Genomic DNA, 26,300 nt, shown 5'->3' with positions numbered 1-26,300 from the left:
AGCCTTTCACCGGTACCTTTACCAAATCAAGTTCAACACACGACCTTTGCTCACCGAACACATTCCATATTTCTGTTCATCTCCCAGATGACAGACCATACACAACTCTAAGCATAGCATGCATAGCAGGATAAGGCACATCATAGCTCAAGCAACTACCAGGTATGCTAGGTTGCAAGGTTCGGCTATTTACTGTGACAAGGTTAAGTCATGCAAAGGAAGTGGGTCCAACTATCGTGGTAAAAGCAGTTGAAGCATTTGATCCTAATGCAATAAATAGGTGCAGGAGCAAGAACATAGGAGTTATCGGGATGATCAAAAGGGTTGCTTGCCTTGTTGCTCAGAGGAGGAACGATATCCGTGAGACAGATATTCGGTGGAATCCGGGGGTGCGGAGCCTACCGAAATGAATGGCAACATTCAATAACAATCATATGCAATCAAAATGATGCATGAGCATGGCATGAGAATGCAAAATGATAAGTTATTATAATCAAGATGTTTTAGGTTTAGAGTTGATTTGAATCACATTCGAATAGCAATTCAAACGGTATTCTCGGATACCGGTTTAATTGATTCGACCTGATGCTCAGATCAACCTAATGTTAACATGCATGAAATGTCATGTTATGGTACTGATTTATATCTAGAGCAGTGTGTGATCATTGCATTTATAATGAAATTTGGATATTTTTGCAAATTCCATTTATAAAGTGATTAAAGAATTGAATTAATCCTTATTTCAAAATTTAGGGTCCTGTAACTTTTTCAAACATAGTTGAAAATAACATAATCAGAATCCTTGAATTTTTCTGATACTTTTTCATATATAATTTATTTTCATTGGAGTTACAGATTAATTTCTATGATTTTTGCAATTTTTAGCAATTTCCTGAATTAATTTTAAACTGGAAATTCCATTTATTGCATCAGGCTGATGTCAGTAGGTCAGTCGACCTGTTTAGGTCAAACCTGACAGGGGGGCCCCACTGGTCAGCCTCTTTGGGACTAATCCCGCGCTGACCAGCCCTAACTGAGGTTTGACTTGGCCTTGGGCCCACTTGTCAGCGAGTGATTAAGTCACTAATCGGCTGGGTTAGCTTGCCACGTCGACCTCCACCGGCGCCGAGGTCGTCCTCGCCGGCGGGGAGCCTCCGGCGACCACCCAGCACGGCGGAGGGGCTCGGAAACGGCGCACAGGGGGCCAAATGCTGCGCGGAGAGCACCAGAGGAACGACACGACTCCCGCAGCTTCGTTTCTGCGCCTAGCCGGGGCTGATCTGGCCGGAGATGACGCCGGCGACGAGCTTGGCGGCGGCCAAGGCTCGGGCGTCATCGGGGTCTTTGAATGAGAGGGATCTACGCTTGGTTCTTAGCTCCTACGGCATCTACGCGTCGTCCTGGAGCTGTTGGTGCCCTCGGAAGGACGAGCTGGACATCGGAGGGCTACCGGCGACGAGCGGCAGCGGCGGTCCTCGTCGGGCTCCGGTGAAACTAGGGCTAGAGGAGGGGATCGACGGGGAAAACTTAGGGGAAACGACCGCATGCTCACAGGGAGTGCAGAGCAGAGCTTAGACGGCTCGGGGAAGGCCTGGGGGCGACGAATCGACGGGAGAGGTCCGGCGGCCGGAGGAGGAAGACGACGGTGGTGCGGGCGTTGCAGGGCTCGAGGAGGCTTCGGCTTCTGCCGAGACGACCAGGGCGACGAGGCGGAGCTAATGGCGTGCTCTGGGAGGGGATCCTATGGCCAGGGGCACGGGCAGCTCGAGCTCGAGCTCGGCTCTAATGGCGGCAGCAGGGAGAAGGAGGGGATCCGGGAGGAGGGGATGAACCGAGGTGGGGAATGGATAGGGGAAGCTCTGGGGAGCTTATCCCCGTCGTCGCCAGCGCGAACCGGCGGCCAGGCAGGCACGCAGGTGCGTGGCCTCGCCGGAGGAGGCGGCGGCCACCTCCTGCTGCCTACTGGCGCGAGGGAGGGGACGAGCGGGGAGATGGGCCGGGCCAGGTCAGGGCGACAGGTAAGCCTTTTTTCCCATTTTCTCTGTTTTTGTTTTTCTGTTTTGCTATTTATTGCTTTGCTAATTATTTCAGCTTCAAAACAAAAGTAAAAACTATTTTAGACCTCCTGAAATATTTGTTATAATATCCCCACTCATTTCCAAGACTTTCAACATTTTTGGAAAATTATAGTTTTCGATTTCAAATTTTAAATTTGAAACCAGTGGCTTTTGCATTTATTTAAAATGCTTAAAGTGTCAAGAAAATAGTTTTCTCCAATGCTCATTTACTTTCATGATTTATCAGAAAGTTTGAACATTTCTTGAGGCCATTTTGGGTTCATTGATTTTGAACTAGTTGAAATTTCCTTTAATTGAAATGGTGGCTAGGGTTTTGAGTTTTTCCTTTTGCCACTTTGTTGGTTTTGTTGAAACTTCTTAGATGCAAATGCAAAGAAGACATGAGCACAATGCTATCTTGCTTAAGGGTTAGGGATGTGACATGTATGTATCAGATGCGATGTATGTATTTGCATATATGGATATTTAGAGGAATACGATATTTGTATGGTTATGTATTTGTGATTAATAAAATGAGTAAATGGCCTAGGGTCACTTACCGGTGGGGCCAACGCACCCGCTGTCTATGACAGGGAGACCCCACGCGATAGTTTAAATAAAAATAAAATAATGTTTTTATTAAATAAATAAATAAATAGATATATTAGTTAAATGAATTAATTAGAATAATTAGAGTATGACACGTGGGTCCCCCACTAAATTAATCTGATTAATTAATATTTAATCTTAAATAAAACTTGTGCCTATGACGTTCGGGACCCGCTGGTCAGTTGACCAGTCAAATGTTGATGTCAGCATGACATCGCGATGATGTCATAATGGGATTTTATTAAAATAGCTAAATCTGTTTTTAATTCCTAAATAATTAATAAAACTTTGAAAATTAATATTAAATAATCCGCCAGTCAGATTAAAATAATTTCAACATGAAAGTTGATCAGCAGAACGAGACGAACCCGGATACACGGTCCATTCGTCTGTCACGCGTCCCTAGCATAGCAAACATGGAACTTTTCCATCGTTTCCAGTATAACCGGTAGTAGCCCGAGACCCGGAAAATATAGTCAGATATTCTTCCGAATCGTCTATGACGGATGTTGCTGCGTTAGCTAATGTCTAGCCTACATCTTGCCATGTCATGCCTTGTGTTGCATCGGTGCTATTATTTATTGTTTCTTCCCCCTCTTCTTACCGGTAGACCCCGAGACTGACGCTGCTGCCGGGTACATCTACGACCCTGCCGATCAGTCCTTTGCCGCAGAGCAGCAAGGCAAGCAAACTCCCCTTGATCATTGCTATATCGCCTATGTCTTTCTTCCTACTGCTTGCATTAGTATTTTGCTACTGTTGTAGTTAGCTCCTATATCTGATGCATAGCCTATTTTTGTTGAACTGCTACTTTCAGTCCTGTATCTTTAATATGCTTAGTATAGGTGGAGCAGTCATCCCCTCTGAGCCCGTAGTTTAGTTGCCCCGCTTTTTTTCAAATCTCGATCTCTGATCGACGAGCCAGACCCGACACAGCACATTCACCCCCCCCTTCGTTGTACGACGCTACAGAGATACTATCGGGTACCGAGGGTGACACCTCGCTAAGTACTCCTGATGATATCTCTGTAGTATAGCTAGTCGGTCGTGGTTATCGAGGGTGATTCCTCTTTCACCATTCCCGATGACGCCTCTGTCGTGCCACCCCTCAAGTGTGGGACCCCCGAGGGTGATTCCTCTAAGCCCATCTTGACGGGTACATCGTTCGGAATCCAACGAGGGTGATACCTCGGATTCCCCCCGATGTTGCAACCACTGTGACATCCTCGACTTTTGCTACAGTGATTATTGTAATTAAGCTACAGTGATCAATCGCTAACGATGCCACGTCATCGGATTCCCATCTCAGACCCGCGTAGATTCGCGTCTGTCCGGATCGATGATTTGAAAGAAAATGGAAGCACTTTATCGGTTCATTACAAGTGTTAAAAGGATATATATGTAAGGGGAAAGTATTAAAGAAATAATAATAAAAGAAAGAAAAGAAAACTGAAAGAAAGGATTAATAAAAAGAAAAGGAAAAAGGTAAAACAAAATAAAAACAAATCAAAAAAAAAAAAAAAAAAAAAAGAGAAAGCCCCCCCCCCAGCCGGCCCAAACTGGGCCAAGTGGCCCAGCCGGCCCCCCCCCGCCAAACCCTAATCGCCCCCCTGGCGACCCCCCACTCCCCTCGCTCTCCCTCCCATTCCCACGCCGCCGCCGCCGCCAGCCCCCCTCGTGGGGGGGGCCCCACCCCCACGCCGCCACCTCACCCTCCCTCCCTCTCTCTTGGCCCCCCCACCCCCGAGATCCCGTCGCCCCCTCCACACCCCATCGCCCCATCTCCCTCCCACGACCGACACCTCCCCATCTCGCCCCTCCCTGGCCGCCCCTCATCCCACCGGCCGGCGGCCACCCCTCCCCGCCGGCAGCCCTCGACCCCGCCGGCCTCCTCCCTCCACCGCCTCCTCCTCCCCCACGGCCTCCTCCCCACCCCACGGCCCCCCTTCCTTCCCCGGTGGCCCCTCCCCTCGCCCCGCCGGCCGAGCCCCTCCTCCCCGCCGGCCGAGCCCCTCCCTCCTCGCCGGCGAGCCACCCACCCCGCCGGCAGGGGGCCCCGGTTGCCTCGGCCTCCACCTCGCCGGCCACCTCGGCCCCCCCATCTCGGCGGCCGGCCCCTTCCGGGAGGTCCCTCTCCGGCGGCCCTCTCTACGGTGGCCGCCCCTCACCGCCGGCGGCTCCATCTCCGGGGGGCCCTCCTCACCGGCTCCTCCTCGCCGGCACACCCGTCTCCACCGTCTTCTACGTGCGAACTCCGGCTTCACCGGGCCGTCACGTCACCGTCGGTGAGCCCCTCCTCGGGCTCCTCCCACCTTGTCGTTCCCCTCGACGTCACGGTTCCGTTCCGGCAAACGGGGCCTCGATCCGTCGACGGTGGACTCCGGTAGAAGGATTCGAAGTTGGTGTTCTTCTAGGTGGAGTAGCAAAAGAACTTCTGTGTTAACAGAGAGATGAGAGATGAGTGTTGAGAGAAAAGATAAATGAAAAAGAATAAGTGGTGTATTAGATGCGTATGTATGTATGTATGTATGAGATGTGATGTATGTATTTGTGTATTTGGATAATTAGAGGAATACGGTATTTGAACGGTTAGGTATCTAATAAAAATAAATGAGGAAATAACCTTAGGCCACTTACCGGTGGGGCCAATGCACCGCTGTCAATGACAGGGAGGCCCCGCGCGATAATTAAAAATAATGTTTTTCTTAAATAAATAAATAAATAGATATATTAGTTAAAATAATTAATTAACATAATTAGAGTATGACACGTGGGTCCCTCGTTGAATTAATCTGATTAATAAATAATTAATCTTAAATAAAACTTGTGCCTATGACGTTCGGGACCCGCTGGTCAGTTGACCGGTCAAATGTTGATGTCAGCCTGACATCGCGATGATGTCATAATAGGATTTTACTAAATCTTTTAAATCTGTTTTTAATTCTTAAATAATTAATAAAACTTTAAAAATTAATATTAAATAATCCGTAAGTCAGATCGAAATAATTTCAACATGAAAGTTGATCAGCAAAGCGAGACGAACCCGGATACACGGCCCGTTCGTCTGTCACGCGTCCCTAGCATAGCAAACATGGAACTTTTCCATCGTTTCCAGTGTAACCGGTAGTAGCCCGAGACCCGGAAAATATCGTCAGATATTCTTCCGACCCGTCTATGACGGATGTTCCTGCGTTAGCTCATGCCTAGCCTGCATATTTCCATGTCATGCTTTGTGTTGCATCGGTGCTATTATTTATTGTTCTTCCCCCTCTTCTTACCGGTAGACCCCGAGACTGACGCTGCTGCCGGGTACATCTACGACCCTGCCGATCAGTCATTTGCCGCAGAGCAGCAAGGCAAGCAAACTCTCCTTGATCATTCCTATATCGCCTATGTCTTTCTTCCTACTGCTTGCATTAGTATTTTGCTACTGTTGTAGTTAGCTCCTATATCTGATGCATAGCCTGTTTTTGATGAACTGCTACTTTCAGTCCTGTACCTTTAATATGCTTAGTATAGGTGGAGCAGTCATCCCCTCTGACCCCGTAGATCAGTTGCCCCGCTTGTTTCCAAATCTCGATCTCTGATCGACGAGCCAGACCCGACACAGCACGTTCACCCCCTTCGTTGTACGACGCTACAGGGATACTATCGGGTACCGAGGGTGACACCTCGCTAAGTACTCGTGATGATATCTCTGTAGTATAGCTAGTCGGTCGTGGTTATCGAGGGTGATTCCTCTTTCACCATTCCCGATGACGTCTCTGTCGTGCCACCCCGCGAGTGTGGGACCCCCGAGGGTGATTCCTCTAAGCCCACCTTGCCGGGTACGTCGTTCGGAATCCAACGAGGGTGATACCTCGGATTCCCCCCGATGTTACAACCACACAGTTACTCGACCATGTTACTGGGATCTTCGGTGATTAGTTGTAAGACGGGTGGATTCCCGCGAGACTGTGTTGTTGGCCTAATTAAAATGCTAATGGATTTGGGTATTTGATCTGGGTTGGTCGGAGACCTTTTCGCACTAACCGGCTACGCGGGAAGAATTATGGGTACTCGGCGTCGCGGTATCAGCCGAAGCTTTTCAGATGCCAGCAGTGTAGCGGCGCGCCCGAGTGGTCCCGAGATGCTTGTGATTAAGGGATGCTAGGACTGACGTCGGCCGCCCACGCCACGTGCAGGAGCGTGAAGGGGAACTGGGCCCATGAACCCTTTGTGCTTAGGATTTAGACCGGCGGGCTGGTCTCTCTGATTAGTCTTAGGTGGGGCTGCGACGTGTCGATATTCCGAGGCCGGGCAGGACCCAGAAAAGTATGTCCGGCCAGAGTGTTATCGAGCGTGACGGGACATGTGGTGCACCCCTGCAGGGATGAAAATTAACTATTCGGATAGCCGTGTCCACGGTTACAGGACGACTTGGAGTTGTGCCCCGATCTTATACAACTACAATTGTTACTTAACTGGAATTAGTTTGCCTCGGGATTGCTTCCTCGCAGGGAGTCGAGGGAGGATCTTTAGGCGTGACCTCACTTTAATATTGCTGCAACAATATGACTATTATTGTGTTACCCCTGTTCTACTCTCGTCTATTGCTGCAAGACCCTGAAGATGCTAGTCTTCGATAGGACTAGGCCTTCTCTCTCTATTCTCGCATTGCTGCAGTCAGTCCACATATAAACCCCCTTCTTTGATACTGGTGCATTATTAGAATAGTTCTGACGTAAGACTTGCGAGTACTTTGGATGAGTACTCACCGCTACCTTGCTCCCCCCTTGTTCCCTTGTTCCGGTTGCTGCGACCAGATGATGAAGCCCAGGAGATGGAGGTCCCCGCCACCGACGACTGCTACCCCGACGGTGCCTACTACTACGTGGAGGCCGCTGATGATCAGGAGTAGTTAGGAGGTTCCCAGGCAGGAGGCCTCGCCTCGTTCGATCGTTGTATCTTTTGTGCTAGCCTTCTCTAAGGCACCCCCATGTTGTTTTATGTCTGTACTCAGATATTTGTTGCTTCCGCTGACTCGTGTGTTTATCGAGCTTTCGTATTCTAGCCCTCGAGGCCCCTGGCTTGTAATATGAAGCTGATGTTATTTTATTTGTGTCTAGAGTTGTGTTGTGATATCTCCCCGTGAGTCCCTGGGTTTGATCGTACGCATTTGCGTGTATGATTAGCGTACGATTAAGCCGAGGGCGTCACAAGTTGGTATCAGAGCCAACTGCCTGTAGGTAGCCCCCTTTTCAACTCCTTGGCCGAAGTTGAGTCTAGTGTTTGAAAAACTTTACTAACACTGATGGTGTGGCTTACGGGCCCACATCTCAATTGGGTGGTATTAGTATCTTTTACTCCTTTTCTATACTCTGGGCTCTACTTTCTCTTCTCTTTCGGGTCAAAGATTTTACTAACTCTAACATTAGGTTCTCGAATCACATCAATCCGGAGCGCTGGACTATCTACTCTTTCTCTCGTGAATATGTATTACACACACTGTCATTGACATCCGTCAATCTTATTTTCAGATGCGTCCCGCAAGGCAGCACGTGCGCCTGACACAGGCCACCGAGACGACTGGGTTCCCGGCCATTTTGGTCGATCTCCTGACCAGGCTGGGATATCGCTGGTACCCCGAGTACACTGTGTTCGAGGACTTCCGCGAGTACAACCAGTACCAGTACCAGGCTGAGGTTCGCATCTTCGACCAGAGGGGCGGTGAGACCCTCGAGCGCCACGTGTTCTGTGGTATTGGAGTGTCTGTCGAGATGGCCGTCCACGATGCGGCCTACATCGCCATCACCCGACTCCGTGGAGCGTACCCTCACCTGGAGGAGAGCCCTTTCAGATACATCCCGCATGCTCCTGCTGGGGATGAGACTGGGTCTGATCTCACTGCCTACGCTTCTGACGTTCGGGAGCGCAACGACCGTTCCTACGTCGCTGTCTGCGCCCCCTACGTGACGCGTCGGTACGACGCGCGGATTTTGGTGCAGTACACTGAGGCAATGGATCGTGCTTTCCGAGCTCTGACTGTGGAGTTGTATGCTACACGCGCTCGTCTTTACGACGCGTTGACAGAGCTGCAGCCATCACACTGTCCGAGGGATCCCCCTTTGCGCATCCGCGAGCCGAGCAGGACAGAGCTACCATCAGCTCTCGAGTGGACTGATGTTGGGGGTAGAACCCCTGCACTTGGACCTCAGCTCCTCGACTGGATGCGGTACCGTCACCACAGTCACAATGGGACACAGGGTCCTGTCCCTACCTTCTATCACCGCCAGCTACCAGGATTCGTTCGTCCTCTCCGACGTTGATGTAGTCTTATCGCTACATCTCGTTGTGGTACTCTTCCATCGCGTGCCTGCGCGCCGCCTAGTGAGTCCAGGGTATCGTCAAATGCGTCCGGGCTATCGCCAAATTTCGAGTTTTTTTTAATCGTTAGTCTGTAATCGAACTTATGTATGGGTCTGTATGTCGAACTCAACTACTATGGAGTATCTATCGCATTTCCCTTTCATTATGCTTGATTACTTCATGAATGCGTGCGATGCCTTCCGATTACTTTAAGCTAAACTACCGCTGCTAAATATTTAACAGGATGGTTAGACCAGCTGGCCGCCCGCGTGGCCGTGCCAACGATGCACCACCCCCGCCTCCTGAGTATATGGCGGGGATGATCCAACAGTTTGAGCTGAACCGCCAGTTTATGCAAGGGCTCATGGATCAGTTCCAAAGGCCGAACCTGAACCAACCACAAGGCGTGACACTGCAAGACTTCTGCCGTCTCAACCCTGCGATCTACCGCAGCTCAACTCAGCCTCTTGATGCTGATGACTGGCTCCGTGACATTTCTTATGAGCTAGAGTCTGCCAATGTGCCCCTGGCGAGCTATGTCAACTTTGCCGCCTACTTTCTGAAGGGTCCCGCTGCTCAATGGTGGGACAGCCACAGGCGCTCTCAGCCCGATGGAACTATCATCACTTGGGTAGAGTTCAAGGCTGCTTTCCGTGCTCGATACATTCCCCAGGGAATCATGGACCGGAAGAAGCGTGAGTTCCGCAACTTAGTCCAGGGCAACAAGACTGTGGATGCTTATCAGCGGGAATTTCTGGAATTATCTCGCTATGCTGAAGAAGACATTGCGACTGATGCACGCAGGCAGGAGAAGTTCCGTGAAGGCCTCCACCCTGATATCAAGCTGACACTCCTCGTTCAGGACTATGCTGATTTCGCCACCCTCGTGAACAAGGCTATTCAGGTTGAGACTGGTCTGCAGGAATACAAAGATAGCAGCAAGCGCAACCGTGACATGGGCTCATCTTCGGGCTCATCTGCACAGAAGCGGAAGATCTGGATTCCCAACAACATGTACCATGCACCTGCTCCTACTCCGAGGCCGTCCTATGATTCACCTCGCCTGCCTCCTCCACCACCTAGGCAGCCGAGGCTTCCAGCTCCACCACCTCGAGTTCCTCCTTCCCGTCCTGAGGACGGGTTGTGCTTCAAGTGTGGCCGTCCAGGTCACCGTGCTAGAGACTGCAGGCAGAATCAGAATCAGCTGGCACTTCCCGCAACTGGCCGTGGCAACAACCAGAACCGCAACTTCAACACTAAGCCTGCTTATGTTCGTGGTCAGGCCAACAACATTGATATGGGTCAAGCTCAAGACCAGCCTGCTACCGTGATGGGTACACTTCTCGTTAACTCAGTACCTGCTTCTGTATTGTTTGATACAGGAGCATCGCATTCCTTTATGTCGGAAAATTTTGCATACATGCATGACATTAGGAGCGAAGAGATGAACATCCCGATAGTGGTAAACACCCCTGGGGGCGAATGTCGAACCTCTGTGGTTTGCCCCCATGTTCCAGTTGAAATTGAAGGATTAGAATTCCTTGCCAACCCCATCCTACTAAAGTCATCCAACATTGATCTCATATTGGGGATGGACTGGTTCAAGGCTCATACGGCATCGATCGTTTGTGCCACCAAGACCGTCCACCTCCTACACCCTTCAGATGAACTAGTAAGCTACCATGCTCATCTCGTCCGTAATGCTGAGGCACGGCTGTATGCCTTGAATGCATTAAATGCGTCGCCTCTTGAAGGGATTGAAAACATTCCAGTGGTCCGAGAGTTCCAAGATGTCTTTCCAGAAGAACTTCCGGGGATTCCCCCTGCTCGAGCTGTCGAGTTTGTCATTGACTTGGTACCCGGTACCACTCCTATTGCCAAGCGTCCTTATAAAATGCCACCACATGAACTCCTTGAACTTAAGCAAGAAATTGACAACTCGCTCCGTCTGGGTTTCATCCGTCCGAGTTCCTCTGCTTGGGGAGCACCTTCTCTCTTTGTTAAGAAGAAGGATGGGACAAATCGATTGGTTCAAGACTATCGTCCTATCAACCAGGCCACTATTCAAAACAAATATCCTCTCCCTCGGATAAATGATTTGTATGATCAACTTGCTGGTTCCACCGTTTTCTCTAAGCTCGACTTGAGGTTGGGATACCACCAGATCCGTGTTCGCAAGGAGGATATTCCAAAGACCGCCTTTGTTACTCGATATGGATCATACGAGTACACCGTCATGTCCTTCGGCTTAACCAATGCACCGGCATCTTTCTCTCGATTGATGAATTATATATTCATGGACTACCTCGACAAATTTGTCGTGGTATATCTGGATGATATTCTGGTGTTTTCAAAGAACAAAGAAGAGCATGCTGAACATCTTCGTCTTGTACTGGATAAGCTTCGGGAGCATAAACTCTATGCGAAGTATTCCAAATGTGAGTTTTGGCTAGACGAAGTGACTTACCTTGGTCATGTGATTTCCAAAGATGGTATTGCGGTCAACCCCGAACGAATTCAAGCTATTCTTGACTGGACTCCCCCGAAGAATGTCAAGCAAGTCAGAAGTTTTCTCGGACTCGCCAGCTATTGCCGTCGATTCGTCGAGAACTTCTCCAAGATTGCGAAACCCTTAACCAACCTGCTTCACAAAGGTGTTAAGTATGAATGGACTGATAAATGTCAGGAAAGTTTCCAGGCACTCAAGGACAAACTAACGTCCGCTCCAGTACTTGCTCCTCCAGATACGAAAAGGGATTTCGTCATATACTGTGATGCTTCTCGTCAAGGAATAGGTTGTGTCCTAATGCAGGATCGCAAGGTGATCGCTTATGCTTCACGTCAACTGCGTGCTCATGAAGAGAACTACCCAGTTCATGATCTCGAGCTTGCCGCAGTCATTCATGCATTGAAGGAATGGCGACAATACCTTGTCGGTAATCGCTGTGAAATCTACACCGACCATCAAAGTCTGAAGTACTTGTTCACTCAACCGGAGCTGAACCTGCGTCAACAAAGATGGATGGAGCGTATAGCAGATTTTGACTGTAGTATATCATATACCCCTGGCAAGGCTAATGTAATGGCTGATGCCTTAAGTCGCAAGTCTTACTGCAACCACCTCCAGGTTCATGAGGTTCACGATCGTCTGCAAGAGGAATTCCGTAAGCTGAACCTCCACATTGTTCCTCAGGGTTACCTTGTTCCTCCCCCTGAAGAGTATCAAAAGATGAACCTTCGTGTTGTTAATCAGGGTTCCCTCAGTAACCTAGTGGTTGAACCAGATCTTGTGAGCTCCATAAAGAATATACAAAACTTTGACGATGATGTCGACAGGATTAAGAGCTATATTGCAAAGGGTAAACCCTCCTTTTTCACTGTTGATGAAGGTGGCGCCTTGTATTTCAAGGGTCGCCTATTCGTTCCAAATAAGAAGGAAAATCTCAGGATGACTGGGAAGGTGATGGAAGAAGCTCATGACACACCATTGTCTATTCACCCGGGTAGTACCAAGATGTACCAAGACATCCGGCAAAGATTCTGGTGGCCCAATATGAAACAAGACATTGCACGCTATGTGGCAGAATGTGATATATGCCGGCGTATCAAGGCAGAACACCAAAAGCCTGCGGGAACTCTGCAACCTATCTCTATTCCCGAGTGGAAATGGGATCACGTTGAAATGGACTTTGTCACTGGTTTTCCCAGGTCTCAGAAAGGTAATGATGCTATTCTTGTCGTCATTGATCGACTGTCCAAAGTTGCACATTTCCTGGCCGTCAAAGAAACGATTAATGCTAGTCAGCTGGCAGATCTTTATATGTCAAGAGTTGTTTCACTTCACGGTATTCCGTTGGTAATCAGTTCGGACCGTGGCAGCTTGTTTACTTCGAAGTTCTGGGAAAGTTTTCAGAAGGCTATGGGGACTCATCTGTCCTTCAGCACTGCATTTCATCCTCAATCCCAGGGACAAGTTGAACGAGTCAACCAAATTCTCGAGGACATGCTTCGAGCTTGTGTCATTTCTTTCGGTAAGAAATGGGAGGAATCTCTCCCGTATGCCGAGTTCTCTTACAACAATAGCTATCAAGCTAGCCTGAAGATGGCCCCTTTCGAAGTATTGTATGGGCGGAGGTGTCGGACTCCTATGAATTGGTCAGAAACTGGGGAACGATCACTCTTCGGTCCGGATATTATTCAACATGCCGAAGATCAAGTCCGCATTATTCATGAGAATCTGAAGGCTGCTCAGTCTCGTCAGAAGAGTCAGTATGACCGTCATCATCAAGATATGGTCTATCAACCTGGCGAAAAGGCTTATCTTCGTGTCACACCAATGAGAGGTGCACACCGTTTCGGAATCAAGGGCAAGTTAGCTCCTCGTTATATTGGTCCTTTCACTGTTCTCGAAAGGCGTGGAAGAGTGGCTTATCAATTGGAACTGCCGGCGAACCTTTCTCAGGTTCACGATGTCTTCCATGTTTCTCAGCTCCGTCGCTGCTTCAAGGACCCTATTCGAGCAGTGGATCACGATATGCTTGAGCTACAACAAGACCTCTCTTATAAAGAGCATCCGGTCCGCATTCTCGACCAAGCTGAACGTAAAACTCGTCGCAAGGTCACCAAGTTCCTTAAGGTGCAGTGGTCAAATCACTCTGAAGATGAAGCCACTTGGGAACGCGAGGATCATCTTCGTGATGAATACCCCGGGCTCTTTCCATCTACCTCTTAATTCTCGGGACGAGAATTCTTGTTAGTAGGGGAGAATTGTGACATCCTCGACTTTTGCTACAGTGATTATTGTAATTAAGCTACAGTGATCAATCGCTAACGATGCCACGTCATCGGATTCCCATCTCAGACCCGCGTAGATTCGCGTCTGTCCGGATCGATGATTTGAAAGAAAATGGAAGCACTTTATCGGTTCATTACAAGTGTTAAAAGGATATATATGTAAGGGGAAAGTATTAAAGAAATAATAATAAAATAAAGAAAAGAAAACTGAAAGAAAGGATTAATAAAAAGAAAAGGAAAAAGGTAAAACAAAATAAAAACAAATCAAAAAAAAAAAAGAAAAAAAGAGAAAGCCCCCCCCCCCAGCCGGCCCAAACTGGGCCAAGTGGCCCAGCCGGCCCCCCCCGCCAAACCCTAATCGCCCCCCTGGCGACCCCCCACTCCCCTCGCTCTCCCTCCCATTCCCACGCCGCCGCCGCCGCCAGCCCCCCTCGTGGGGGGGGCCCCACCCCCACGCCGCCACCTCACCCTCCCTCCCTCTCTCTCGGCCCCCCCACCCCCGAGATCCCGTCGCCCCCTCCACACCCCATCGCCCCATCTCCCTCCCACGACCGACACCTCCCCATCTCGCCCCTCCCTGGCCGCCCCTCATCCCACCGGCCGGCGGCCACCCCTCCCCGCCGGCAGCCCTCTACCCCGCCGGCCTCCTCCCTCCACCGCCTCCTCCTCCCCCACGGCCTCCTCCCCACCCCACGGCCCCCCTTCCTTCCCCGGTGGCCCCTCCCCTCGCCCCGCCGGCCGAGCCCCTCCTCCCCGCCGGCCGAGCCCCTCCCTCCTCGCCGGCGAGCCACCCACCCCGCCGGCAGGGGGCCCCGGTTGCCTCGGCCTCCACCTCGCCGGCCACCTCGGCCCCCCCCATCTCGGCGGCCGGCCCCTTCCGGGAGGTCCCTCTCCGGCGGCCCTCTCTACGGTGGCCGCCCCTCACCGCCGGCGGCTCCATCTCCGGGGGGCCCTCCTCACCGGCTCCTCCTCGCCGGCACACCCGTCTCCACCGTCTTCTACGTGCGAACTCCGGCTTCACCGGGCCGTCACGTCACCGTCGGTGAGCCCCTCCTCGGGCTCCTCCCACCTTGTCGTTCCCCTCGACGTCACGGTTCCGTTCCGGCAAACGGGGCCTCGATCCGTCGACGGTGGACTCCGGTAGAAGGATTCGAAGTTGGTGTTCTTCTAGGTGGAGTAGCAAAAGAACTTCTCTGTTAACAGAGAGATGAGAGATGAGTGTTGAGAGAAAAGATAAATGAAAAAGAATAAGTGGTGTATTAGATGCGTATGTATGTATGTATGTATGAGATGTGATGTATGTATTTGTGTATTTGGATAATTAGAGGAATACGGTATTTGAACGGTTAGGTATCTAATAAAAATAAATGAGGAAATAACGTTAGGCCACTTACCGGTGGGGCCAATGCACCGCTGTCAATGACAGGGAGGCCCCGCGCGATAATTAAAAATAATGTTTTTCTTAAATAAATAAATAAATAGATATATTAGTTAAAATAATTAATTAACATAATTAGAGTATGACACGTGGGTCCCTCGTTGAATTAATCTGATTAATAAATAATTAATCTTAAATAAAACTTGTGCCTATGACGTTCGGGACCCGCTGGTCAGTTGACCGGTCAAACGTTGATGTCAGCCTGACATCGCGATGATGTCATAATAGGATTTTACTAAATCTTTTAAATCTGTTTTTAATTCTTAAATAATTAATAAAACTTTAAAAATTAATATTAAATAATCCGTAAGTCAGATCGAAATAATTTCAACATGAAAGTTGATCAGCAAAGCGAGACGAACCCGGATACACGGCCCGTTCGTCTGTCACGCGTCCCTAGCATAGCAAACATGGAACTTTTCCATCGTTTCCAGTGTAACCGGTAGTAGCCCGAGACCCGGAAAATATCGTCAGATATTCTTCCGACCCGTCTATGACGGATGTTCCTGCGTTAGCTCATGCCTAGCCTGCATATTTCCATGTCATGCTTTGTGTTGCATCGGTGCTATTATTTATTGTTCTTCCCCCTCTTCTTACCGGTAGACCCCGAGACTGACGCTGCTGCCGGGTACATCTACGACCCTGCCGATCAGTCATTTGCCGCAGAGCAGCAAGGCAAGCAAACTCTCCTTGATCATTCCTATATCGCCTATGTCTTTCTTCCTACTGCTTGCATTAGTATTTTGCTACTGTTGTAGTTAGCTCCTATATCTGATGCATAGCCTGTTTTTGATGAACTGCTACTTTCAGTCCTGTACCTTTAATATGCTTAGTATAGGTGGAGCAGTCATCCCCTCTGACCCCGTAGATCAGTTGCCCCGCTTGTTTCCAAATCTCGATCTCTGATCGACGAGCCAGACCCGACACAGCACGTTCACCCCCCTTCGTTGTACGACGCTACAGGGATACTATCGGGTACCGAGGGTGACACCTCGCTAAGTACTCCTGATGATATCTCTGTAGTATAGCTAGTCGGTCGTGGTTATCGAGGGTGATTCCTCTTTCACCATTCCCGATGACGTCTCTGTCGTGCCACCCCGCGAGTGTGGGACCCCCGAGGGTGATTCCTCTAAGCCCACCTTGCCGGGTATGTCGTTCGGAATCCAACGAGGGTGATACCTCGGATTCCCCCCGATGTTACAACCACACAGTTACTCGACCATGTTACTGGGATCTTCGGTGATTAGTTGTAAGACGGGTGGATTCCCGCGAGACTGTGTTGTTGGCCTAATTAAAATGCTAATGGATTTGGGTATTTGATCTGGGTTGGTCGGAGACCTTTTCGCACTAACCGGCTATGCGGGAAGAATTATGGGTACTCGGCGTCGCGGTATCAGCCGAAGCTTTTCAGATGCCAGCAGTGTAGCGGCGCGCGCCCGAGTGGTCCCAAGATGCATCGCGCTTGTGATTAAGGGATGCTAGGACTGACGTCGGCCGCCCACGCCACGTGCAGGAGCGTGAAGGGGAACTGGGCCCATGAACCCTTTGTGCTTAGGATTTAGACCGGCGGGCTGGCCTCTCTGATTAGTCTTAGGTGGGGCTGCGACGTGTCGATATTCCGAGGCCGGGCAGGACCCAGAAAAGTATGTCCGGCCAGAGTGTTATCGAGCGTGACGGGACATGTGGTGCACCCCTGCAGGGATGAAAATTAACTATTCGGATAGCCGTGTCCACGGTTACAGGACGACTTGGAGTTGTGCCCCGATCTTATACAACTACAATTGTTACTTAACTGGAATTAGTTTGCCTCGGGATTGCTTCCTCGCAGGGAGTCGAGGGAGGATCTTTAGGCGTGACCTCACTTTAATATTGCTGCAACAATATGACTATTATTGTGTTACCCCTGTTCTACTCTCGTCTATTGCTGCAAGACCCTGAAGATGCTAGTCTTCGATAGGACTAGGCCTTCTCTCTCTATTCTCGCATTGCTGCAGTCAGTCCACATATAAACCCCCTTCTTTGATACTGGTGCATTATTAGAATAGTTCTGACGTAAGACTTGCGAGTACTTTGGATGAGTACTCACCGCTGCCTTGCTCCCCCCTTGTTCCCTTGTTCCGGTTGCTGCGACCAGATGATGAAGCCCAGGAGATGGAGGTCCCCGCCACCGACGACTGCTACCCCGACGGTGCCTACTACTACGTGGAGGCCGCTGATGATCAGGAGTAGTTAGGAGGTTCCCAGGCAGGAGGCCTCGCCTCGTTCGATCGTTGTATCTTTTGTGCTAGCCTTCTCTAAGGCACCCCCATGTTGTTTTATGTCTGTACTCAGATATTTGTTGCTTCCGCTGACTCGTGTGTTTATCGAGCTTTCGTATTCTAGCCCTCGAGGCCCCTGGCTTGTAATATGAAGCTGATGTTATTTTATTTGTGTCTAGAGTTGTGTTGTGATATCTCCCCGTGAGTCCTTGGGTTTGATCGTACGCATTTGCGTGTATGATTAGCGTACGATTAAGCCGAGGGAGTCACAACCACACAGTTACTCGACCATGTTACTGGGATCATTGGTGATTAGTTGTAAGACGGGTGGATTCCCGTGAGACTGTATTGATGGCCTAATTAAAATCCTAATGGATTTGGGAATTTGATCTGGGTTGGTCGGAGACCTTTTCGCACTAACCGGCTACGCGGGAAGAATTATGGGTACTCGGCGTCGCGGTATCAGCCGAAGCTTTTCAGATGCCAGCAATGTAGCGGCGCGCGCCCGAGTGGTCCCGAGATGCATCGTGCTTGTGATTAAGGGATGCTAGGACTGACGTCGGCCGCCCACGCCACGTGCAGGAGCGTGAAGGGGAACTGGGCCCACGAACCCTTTGTGCTTAGGATTTAGACCGGCGGACTGGCCTCTCTGATTAGTCTTAGGTGGGGCTGCGACGTGTCGATATTCCGAGGCCGGGCAGGACCCAGAAAAGTATGTCCGGCCAGAGTGTTATCGAGCGTGACGGGACATGTGGTGCACCCCTGCAGGGATGAAAATTAACTATTCGGATAGCCGTGTCCATGGTTACAGGACGACTTGGAGTTGTGCCCCGATCTTTTACAACTACAATTGTTACTTAAGTGGAATTAGTTTGCCTCGGGATTGCTTCCTCGCAGGGAGTCGAGGGAGGATCCTTAGGCGTGACCTCACTTTAATATTGCTGCAACAATATGACTATTAATGTGTTACCCCTGTTCTACTCTCGTCTATTGCTGCAAGACCCTGAAGATGCTAGTCTTCGATAGGACTAGGCCTTCTCTCTCTATTCTCGCATTGCTGCAGTCAGCCCACATATAACCCCCCTTCTTTGATACTGATGCATATTTAGAATAGTTCTGATGTAAGACTTGCGAGTACTTTGGATGAGTACTCACCGCTGCTTTGCTCCCCCCCCTTGTCCCCTTGATCCGTTTGGTAAGACCAGATGATGGAGCCCAGGAGATGGAGGTCCCCGCCGCCGACGACTGCTGCCCCGACGGTGCCTACTACTACGTGGAGGCCGCTGATGATCATGAGTAGATAGGAGGTTCCCAGGCAGGAGGCCTCGCCTCGTTCGATCGTTGTATTTTTTGTGCTAGCCTTCTCTAAGGCACCCCATGTTTTATGTCTGTACTCAGATATTTGTTGCTTCCGCTGACTCGTGTGTTTATCGAGCTTACGTATTCTAGCCCTCGAGGCCCCTGGCTTGTAATATGAAGCTGATGTTATTTTATTTGTGTCTAGTATTGTGTTGTGATATCTTCCCGTGAGTCCTTGGGTTTGATCGTACACATTTGCGTGTATGGTTAGCGTACGATTAAGCCGAGGGCGTCACATATGGATAGGAAAGAGTCCACAAAATTTTTGACAGAAAACACGAATGTAGAAATGACACTTCCTTCACAAAGTGTTGTTCATGGCAGTATAGGAAAAGGCATATACTAGAGAGAGTATTATGTGAAACCATTTGATGTTCATGATAGAAACGATATTATAACGTTTCTAGCCGGCCCCTTACATGCACGTATGTAGTACAACAAACAAGTGTTGCTTAATAAATGAAATATCATCCTTCGATCGGTAGGTACTATATGTCTATCATGTTACGACGCTATACAAGAGATGGTCCTAAACTAACTCAACACCCAAATGAAGTAATAAATTAATTGGTAGTATGCCAAAGAGGTCACACCAATCTGATTCATATTTTTCATGCGTACATTGATGGGGATGCTAGAAATATACAATTAATGAACGAAAACTTGTTATGTTGAATCATGTAGTTTTGAATATATGGAGTGGTATGTGTCAATAAGTTAGTGGAATAAAACATCTATACCTACTATGAAAATAAATACGTACGTACGCATCGTACCACTTGGTCCTACCGTCACGCTATAGTTATCAATATAGTTGCGCGTGGCTGGAAAAAAATTGCTTGCGTGGTACTCGAATACACGAGCCCCCATGAGGGATGCCAAAGTAATGCTCGAGTGACCAAGTGATACATGACATGTTTTTGATTACAAGACATGATTTCATTGATACTATTAGAAGTGTAGGACGTATATCGAGATAAAAAAGAAACACAAGGGACTCATTGAATTTTGCAGCTACAGTCCTATCTAGGTTGCATAGAGTGAATCCCACATATTCAAATATTCTTTGCAAGTTGTTTCGAACATCAAGAGGGCACTAAGGAAATCAAAGAACGGAAAAAAGAAATAAACTCTTGATTGAGGGATACTCGGGCTTCTGTGCATGGTGACTTGGCAATTAGATCGCAATAAAGGAGGGGGATTTGTAGGCTCTTGGACTTTCATAGATAGTTATTAAAGGGGAATATGTTCTACCCCATATAAAGGAAAAGAAAAAAAACATGGACAACGTGTCCACGACTAGTTACAAAATACCAAAAAATGCAATATGGATTTCATTAGGACCATTTAGAGCTTTGCCTACATGCGTATATGTACAAGATGTTACATGCAAAATATTTTTGGATAATTACAATGGTATTATAATGTAATATATTTACGTATGTTGTAACTTTTGGGACAACTGATATTTTCTTGCGCTAAAATTTATATCCTTCTGATTCATATTAATCATTGCAGCTTTAGTACAACTTTAGTAATTAATATGTACTAGAGAGAGTATTATCTGAAACCATTTGATGTTCATGATAGAAAAGGTTAGGCATCTTGGGTCTCTTATGGTTATAATTTTTGTTTGTTTTATACATGTTGGTGATGATGTACGCGATAATAATGTACGACAGAATATTCTATGTGACTATGTGTAATTTCTTGGCTCTCAATTTTTTTCATTACTATTTTTTATTATCTAAGCACACAATTTATCGGCCCCAACACCTAAGCATGCATGTGCAGTTGTTAGACGACCCCTTTCATACACATATCTAGTAGAACAAACAAGTGGTGGTTAACAAATCAAATATCATCGTACGATTGTTGGATAATGTTTATCTCTATGTTGTTACGATTCTATATACGAGTTAGTCCTAAACAAACCCAACAACCCAAATGAAATAACAGATTAATAGGTAGTATGTTTCACAGGTTACACAAATCCAACTCATAATTTCTCGTGCATACATTGATGGGTATGCTCAAAAAATACAGTTAATGAGAAAAAACTTGTTATATTCGCTCATGCTGTTTTAAATATGTGCAGTCATATGTGTCGATAAGTCGGTTGAAGATTACATAAATAATAATCAAATTTGAGTCGATGGCAGAATCATAAAAATTATCTAGAGTACACCAAGTTTTAGGTGAAGTACTCGACATGGAACATATACTAGTAGTCACCCCAGATTCACTCAAACTTGTGCATTGATTCTATTCATTATGAATCTCATGAATCAAGGATAGAAGATAAGCACAAAGCTTCTTTAATCTACTTATTGATCCAACATGTACGATTGGTCATGCATTATAATAAGTGTAGTGACGTGATCACTCTTTCCTCTAGGCCAGCCTGGTGTATGAGTGTGACTGACATGCATTAAGGTCGTAAACAATGTTAATGACAATAATTGCACGTCCATATGAGATGCCTGCACTGCCATTACTAGTTAATTATTCGTGTTTGTGTGCTGGAAGTAAAACCAGACCACAATAATAAATAATTGTTCATTCAATAACTTCGGGCAATGTGTCTGGTGTCACCATGGAATACTTCCTATAAATAGAGATCATCCTAGACTAGATTCATCAGTTGGTTTTCTGATAAATACATACAAGGTCAATATGGAAACCATAAGTCTTAAGAGTATCATTATTGGAGTACTCATGCTAGGACTAGTCCTTCAACAGACCCATATAGAGGCCAAGAGTTGTTGTTGTTCCACCACGACAAGAAACTGCTATAATGTATGTCGTGTCACGGGTTCCTCTCGGCCTACGTGTGCAAGCTTATGTGGTTGCAAGATTTTGGAAAAATGTGTGCCTCCATGTGACCGCTTGAACCTTGTCACAGACGGAGGTAAATTCTGAATCCATCCTTCTCGTTATCGTTCATATCATGAGTAAAAATTTCCATTTACACACATATTTCTTTTATAGACGACGCAAAATCCATTGAGTACTGCAAGTTGGGATGCGTGTCCTCATTGTGCGGGAACATCAACGCTGGTAAGCTAAAGACGTTATAGACCATTCGTTGCATATTATTATTCACTTTGAGTTAGTGATTGTTTCTAATGGAAACAATTCTCCACTCAGTTGTTGCGAGTCAAGAAGTGAACGATGTCAAAGATCATTGCAAAACTGGATGCTACCATCTCTGCACTAAGGATTATGAATTTGGCGAAGTCCTTGCTTAAGAAAGTGTGAGAATCGACATTTCATGTTGAATATACGGGAGTGTCAATGTTATATTGAATAACTGGATAACATGTTCAATCCAGTGTGTCAATTTATTTCTACTTGTAAGTGTCTCGGTGATGCGATATTATTGATAATGTGCTCATCGTTTTGTAAGAAATCGTATGTCATATCCAATATAACGTGATGTATTATTATAATGTGTGGTTGTGTGGTAAATGATAATTTAATTATTTTCTCCTTTTCCATTTATATTACTAGTCATCAACCAGTGCGACTGCACGACCTCGTCATTTATGTTTCAAATCATTTGGAGGAGTGTTATTATTTGAGCATCAGAAGGTCATATCAAAATTTTAAATCATTAGGACATATCTAGATAGTACCTCCTTCATAAAGTTCCTTTCTGGACAAACACTTTGGAAATTAGCTGAGAAATACTTACTAGGCTAATGATGCTGAATTTTGACATGATGACCTAATATGGATAAGAAAGAGTCCACAAAATTTTTGACGGAAAACATGAATGTAGAAATGACACTTCCTTCACAAAGTGTTGTTCATGGCAGTATAGTGTCGGGACCCCGATCCTAAGCCATAGGAATCCAGCCTGTAACACATCGCATCCCTTTGTGGTCTCACGCACGGTTAACTCCACGGCTGCAGCCTTTCCTTAGCCGGGACCGTTTGCGTCTTTTGACTCACGTATGCGATAGTGTCGCTAGCAATCCAATGTCAAAGAACCTGGATCGACATGTGTAGTCATAAACCAAAGTGGCAGTTCCGCACAAGGACAGGCATACATGACCCAACAAAGCAGGTGTCGGTCATCAACGAACGTAGATGAGTCGTAGCAAGCTACAAGGACTCTATTACGTCGCGTGACATTTCTCCAAAGGGGACAGACACAGCAGCTAAGAAGGACACATGTCGGTCAACCAATGTGTCCAGAGCAGTAGCGAACTACCAAGGCTCGTTGGATCACAAAGGGGCATTTCCTTGTAAGGAGTGCTACGAAAGTTCACGACTAGGTAATCAACCCCATACATATCAAGTACGACACACGTACGCATGGCATATCGATATGTATAGATACATCGATGGCATCACAACATAACCATAAACATACAACCTTTATTTAAGAGGCTCGGAAGAGCCACACACATAATATTACACATTAAGGGTCTCTCGACCCATAATAGCAGTCATACAATTACAAGCCAGCGGAAGAGTTATAAACTGTCTGGGTACAGACAGAGCAACTAGAAGGCATATGGCCTGACTATACTACAGAGCCGACGTAGGGCCGGATCGTAGCTGGGACACCAGCTACTCGTCATCGTCGATGTCTACGAAGAACCCTCCATTAGGGTCATTAGCAACCTCTGCAACATTTATTAAACAAACATGAGTACGAAGATACTCAGCAAGACTTTAGGAGAACTAACTACTCATGCAAGGTATCAAAAGGTATTGTGGGGTTTCATGCGGGAAGCCAGCATTTGACTCGTGGCTAGACAACTTGCATTTTTAAATAATTTTGATAACTTGATTTCTCGCACACGAGTCCACTAACACCACAACAATACACTATCGTGGAATCATTCCGTCTCCGTACGGAAATGCCGTCCACGACACTCACGCTTATCTTGACAATTTTATGAGTAGCCATTGAAGTTATCTATGAACAACATATGTTTCCAAGTAGTCCATATCCGCGGACGCGGCTATTCGAATAGATCATACCCTACAGGGGTGTACTTCGTCACACACGCTCCCGCCACTTATCGCCATGTGCCCGTCATGCACCTCGGCAACCTTCAAACGGAAGCCCAGCGAGGGAGTCGGCCACGACCGTTAACCACATTAGTACCTAGTCCAGGTTTATCGCCTATCTGAGAGTAACCCGTACGGAAGTCCGGCCGAGGTTTCCGCCACGGCCTCAAACGATGTGCGCAGGGTTCCCAAGCTCACCATCCGGGTGCCACTTGGTACACCGTGCCACTGCCTACCGCATCACGGTCCACCTCTCAGGTCAGCACCATGCACAGCCTCCAGCATTACTATAAACACCAGAAACTACTTGCAACTCCTGGACCGAGTACTACGCGATTAATAGGCCCAGCGGGGTCATATTTCAGGGCCCAGCATGTGGTAGTATCTAGTCTTGGATTACATACACGGAACTCAGTTCCTAAGGACGGTTCCAATGAAACAACCCGCCATGTACTCCTACACAGCCTTTCACCGGTGCCTTTACCAAATCAAGTTCAACACACGACCTTTTCTCACCGAACACATTCCACATTTCTGTTCATCTCCCAGATGACAGACCATACACAACTCTAAGCATAGCATGCATAGCAGGATAAGGCACATCATAGCTCAAGCAACTACCAGGTATGCTAGGTTGCAAGGTTCGGCTATTTACTGTGACAAGGTTAAGTCATGCAAAGGAAGTGGGTCCAACTATCGTGGCAAAAGCAGTTGAAGCATTTGATCCTAATGCAATAATTAGGTGCAGGAGCAAGAACATAGGTGTTATCGGGATGATCAAAAGGGTTGCTTGCCTTGTTGCTCAGAGGAGGAACGATATCCGTCAGACGGATATTCGGTGGAATCCGGGGGTGCGGAGCCTACCGAAATGAATGGTAACATTCAATAACAATCACATGCAATCCAAATGATGCATGAGCATGGCATGAGAATGCAAGTGATAAGTTATTATAACCAAGATGTTTTAGGTTTGGAGTTGATTTGAATCACATTCGAATAGCAATTCAAACGGTATTCTCGGATACCGGTTTAATTGATTCGACCTGATGCTCAGATCAACCTAATGTTAACATGCATGAAATGTCATGTTATGGTACTGATTTATATCTAGGGCAGTGTGTGATCATTGCATTTATAATGAAATTTGGATATTTTTGCAAATTCCATTTATAAAGTGATTAAAAGAATTGAATTAATCCTTATTTCAAAATTTAGGGTCCTCTCACTTTTTCAAACATAGTGAAAATAGCATAATCAGAATCCTTGAATTTTTCTGACACTTTTTCATATATAATTTATTTTCATTGGAGTTACAGATTAATTTCTATGATTTTTGCCAATTTTAGCAATTTCCTGAATTAGTTTTAAACTGAAAATTCCATTTATTGCATCAGGCTGACGTCAGCAGGTCAGCCGACCTGTTCAGGTCAAACCTGACAGGGGGGCCCCACTGGTCAGCCTCTCTGGGACTAATCCCGCGCTGACCAGCCCCTAATTGGGGTTTGACCAGGCGTGGGGCCCTCTGTCAGCGACTGATTAAGTCACTAATCGGCTGGGTTAGCTTGCCACGTCGACCTCCACCGGCGGCGAGGTCGTCCTCGCCGGCGGGGAGCCTCCGGCGACCACCAGCACGGCGGAGGGGCTCGGAAACGGTGCACAGGGGGCCAAATGCTGCACGGAGAGCACCAGAGGAACGACACGTCTCCCGCAGCTTCGTTTCTGCGCCTAGCCGGGGCTGATCTGGCCGGAGATGACGCCGGCGACGAGCTTGGCGGCGGCCAAGGCTCGGGCGTCATCGGGCTCTTTGAATTAGAGGGATCTACGCTCGGTTCTTAGCTGCTACGGCATCTACACGTCGTCCTGGAGCTGTTGGTGCCCTCGGAAGGATGAGCTGGACATCGGAGGGCTATCGGCGACGAGCGGCAGCGGCGGTCCTCGTCGGGCTCAGGTGAAACTAGGGCTAGAGGAGGGGATCGAGGGGGAAAACTTAGGGAAAATGACCGCATGCTCACGGGGAGTGCAGAGCAGAGCTCAGACGGCTCGGGGAAGGCCTGGGGGCGACGAATTAATGGGAGAGGTCCGGCGGCCGGAGGTGGAAGACGACAGCGTTGCGGGCGTTGCAGGGCGCGAGGGAGCTTCGGCTTCTGCAGAGACGACCAGGGCGACGAGGCGGAGCTAATGGCGTGCTCTAGGAGGGGATCCTATGGCCAGGGGCACGGCCAGCTCGAGCTCGAGCTCGGCTCTAATGGCGGCAGCAGGGAGAAGGAGGAGATCCGGGAGGAGGGGAAGAACCGAGGCGGGGAATGGATAGGGGAAGCTCTGGGGAGCTTATCCCCGCCGTCGCCAGCGCGAACCGGCGGCCAGGCAGGCACGCAGGTGCGTGGCCGCGTCGGAGGAGGCGGCGGCCAC

The 26,300-nt window shown here is 48.0% G+C and overlaps 1 long non-coding RNA gene across 1 annotated transcript; it reads left to right on the top strand.

The window, feature by feature from the left end:
* The first annotated feature begins 21,529 nt into the window (after nucleotides 1–21,529).
* LOC123413459 lies at nucleotides 21,530–22,241 on the top strand. Its single transcript, XR_006613753.1, has 3 exons — nucleotides 21,530–21,774; nucleotides 21,855–21,923; nucleotides 22,014–22,241. It is a non-coding gene; the product is annotated as an uncharacterized LOC123413459 (long non-coding RNA).
* Nucleotides 22,242–26,300: the final 4,059 nt, after the last annotated feature.

The sequence above is a fragment of the Hordeum vulgare genome, chromosome 7H (assembly GCF_904849725.1).
Source record: "Hordeum vulgare subsp. vulgare chromosome 7H, MorexV3_pseudomolecules_assembly, whole genome shotgun sequence".
Lineage (NCBI taxonomy): Eukaryota > Viridiplantae > Streptophyta > Magnoliopsida > Poales > Poaceae > Hordeum > Hordeum vulgare.
This window is presented reverse-complemented; position numbering and strand designations above follow the sequence as displayed.